The sequence below is a fragment of the Ornithorhynchus anatinus genome, chromosome 4, assembly GCF_004115215.2.
Source record: "Ornithorhynchus anatinus isolate Pmale09 chromosome 4, mOrnAna1.pri.v4, whole genome shotgun sequence".
In the NCBI taxonomy this organism is placed as follows: Eukaryota; Metazoa; Chordata; class Mammalia; order Monotremata; family Ornithorhynchidae; genus Ornithorhynchus; species Ornithorhynchus anatinus.
The window spans coordinates 7959192-7962822 of NC_041731.1; positions in this window are offsets into that span (position 1 = coordinate 7959192).

Below are 3631 nucleotides of genomic sequence, written 5' to 3' on the forward strand. Positions count from 1 at the left end.
ATAGAATCCTAGATAGCTGCGCATCATTAATAAAGTAATCTATAATATAGACAAATAGGCACAAGTGTAAGCGCTTAACAAATGCCGTCATTAGTATTATTATCAAAACTATCAAGAGAAATAGAATCCTAGATAGCTACACATCATTAATAGAGTAATAAATAATATAGACTAAATAGGCACAAGTGTAAGCACTTAACAAAGGCCATCACTATTATTATTATCAATACCATCGACACCATGAAGATAAATAGAATCCTAGATAGATGCACATCATTAACAGAGTAATAAATGTAGACAAATAGGCACAAGTGTAAGCGCTTAGCCAATGCCATCACTATTATTATTATTATCAATACCATGAAGATAGAGTCCTAGATAGATACACATCATTAATAATCAATAATAAAGACAAATAGAAACGAGTGTAAGCGCTTAGCCAATGCCATCGTTATTATTATTAACAATACCGTGAAGATAGAGTCCTAGATAGATACGCATCATTAATAATCAATAATAAAGACAAATAGAAACAAGTGTTATTTTTATCATTATTGATACCATGAAGATAAAGAGAATACTAGATAGCTATACATCATTAATAGAGTAATAGATAATATAGACAAATAGGCCCAAGTGTAAAAACATGCACAAGTGTAAGCGCTTAACAGATGCCATCAAGATAAATAGAATAAGAGATATATAAACATCATTAATAGAGTAATACATAATGTAGACAAATAGGCACAAGTGTAAGTGCTTAACCAATGCCATCATTATTTTTATTATTAATAACATGAAAATAAATAGAATCATAGATACACATCATTAATAGAGTAATCGATAATATAGACAAATAGGCACAAGTGTAAGCGCTTAACCAATGCCATCATTATTTTTATTATTACTAATACCATGAAAAAAATAGAATCATAGATACACATTATTAATAGGGTAATCGATAATATAGATAATATAGACAAATAGGCACAAGTGTAAGCGCTTAATCCATGCCATTATATTTATTATTATTAATACCATGAAGATAAAGAGAATCCTAGATATCTACACGTCATTAATAGAGTAATCGATAATATAGATAAATAGGCACCAGTGTAAACGCTAAACCAATGCCATCATCGAGGAGAGCGGAGGGCGGCGCGAGGGAGGGGCCCTGGGCGGCGGGGTGGGTCGATAATCATAATCATCACGATAATCCTGACATAATGATGATAATCGCGTCATCACCCTCATACTCAGACTGACCGCATGATCATCATAATCACAATAATCCTATGACCATCATAATAACCTCAATAATCACAGGATCATCATAATCACAATAACCACACGCTCATCATCATCATCATCACAATAGTCATAGGATCATCATAATCCCAGTAATCACATGGTCATCATCATAATCCCAATAATCACAGGATCATCATCATAATCGCAATAATCATATGGTCGTCATAATCTCAATAATCATACGGTCATCCTAATCATTCCAAGCGCTTAGTACAGTGCTCTGCACATGGTAAACGCTCAATAAATACTATTGAATGAATGAATGAATAATCACCCGATCATCATCATAATCACAGTAATTGTATGATCATCCTAATGACAATAATCACACGATCCTCATCCTAATCGCAATAATCACATGATCCTCATCCTAATCGCAATAATCACGTGAGCCTCACCATAATCGCAATAATCACATGAACCTCATCCTAATCGCAATAATCACATGATCCTCATCATAATCGCAATAATCGCACGATCCTCATCATACTCGCACTAATCACGTGATCCCCATCCTCATCACAATAATCACACGCTCCTCATCATAATCGCAATAATCACGTGACCATCATAATCTCGATAATCATACGATCATCCTAATAAGCACGATAATTGCACAATCGTCGTAATCAGACTGATCATATGCTCATCATCATAACCTCAATATAAACACAATAATAACATGAAGCAGCGTGGCTCCGTGGAAAAAGCTTGGGAGTCAGAGGTTGTGGATTCTAATCTTGCCTTCGCCACTTATCAGCTGGGTGACTGTGGGCCTGTCACTTCACTTCTCTGGGCCTCAGTGACCTCATCTGGAAAATGGGGATGAACTGGGAGCCTCAAGTGGGACAAGCTGATGCCCCTGGATCTCCCCCAGCGCTTAGGACAGTGCTCTGCACAGAGTAAGCGCTTAACAAATCCCAACGTTATTATTATTACTTAACTTCCCTGTGCCTCAGTGACCTCATCTGGAAAATGGGGATGAACTGGGAGCTTCACGTGGGCCGACCCGATGCCCCTGGATCTCCCCCAGCGCTTAGGACAGTGCTCTGCACATAGTAAGCGCTTAACACCAACCTTATTATCATTACTTAACTTCCCTGTGCCTCAGTGACCTCATCTGGAAAATGGGGATGAACTGGGAGCCTCACGTGGGCCGACCCGATGCCCCTGGATCTCCCCCAGCGCTTAGGACAGTGCTCTGCACATAGTAAGCGCTTAACACCAACCTTATTATCATTACTTAACTTCCCTGTGCCTCAGTGACCTCATCTGGAAAATGGGGATGAACTGGGAGCCTCACGTGGGCCGACCCGATGCCCCTGGATCTCCCCCAGCGCTTAGGACCGTGCTCTGCACATAGTAAGCGCTTAACACCAACCTTATTATCATTACTTAACTTCCCTGTGCCTCAGTGACCTCATCTGGAAAATGGGGATGAACTGGGAGCCTCAAGTGGGACAAGCTGATGCCCCTGGATCTCCCCCAGCGCTTAGGACAGTGCTCTGCACATAGTAAGCGCTTAACACCAACCTTATTATTATTACTTAACTTCCCTGTGCCTCAGTGACCTCATCTGGAAAATGGGATGAACTGGGAGCCTCAAGTGGGACAAGCTGATGCCCCTGGATCTCCCCCAGCGCTTAGGACAGTGCTCTGCACATAGTAAGCGCTTAACACCAACCTAATTATTATTACTTAACTTCCCTGTGCCTCAGTGACCTCATCTGGAAAATGGGGATGAACTGGGAGCCTCAAGTGGGACAAGCTGATGCCCCTGGATCTCCCCCAGCGCTTAGGACAGTGCTCTGCACATAGTAAGCGCTTAACACCAACCTTATTATTATTACTTAACTTCCCTGTGCCTCAGTGACCTCATCTGGAAAATGGGGATGAACTGGGAGCCTCAAGTGGGACAAGCTGATGCCCCTGGATCTCCCCCAGCGCTTAGAACAGTGCTCTGCACAGAGTAAGCGCTTAACAAATCCCAACGTTATTATTATTACTTAACTTCCCTGTGCCTCAGTGACCTCATCTGGAAAATGGGGATGAACTGGGAGCCTCACGTGGGCCGACCCGATGCCCCTGGATCTCCCCCAGCGCTTAGGACAGTGCTCTGCACAGAGTAAGCGCTTAACAAATACCAACATCATTATGGATGAATGAATCCCCCTGCCTTCCCGCCTGCCCGAGCTGCCACCTAGCACCCGATGACGTGTCGGCTTCCCATTGGCCCTCCCGCCGCCCGCTCGGCCAGCCTCGCCCTCTGATTGGCCGCCGCTGCCACGGGAGCTTCCCGCCTTCCCTTCCTCCCGCGGGA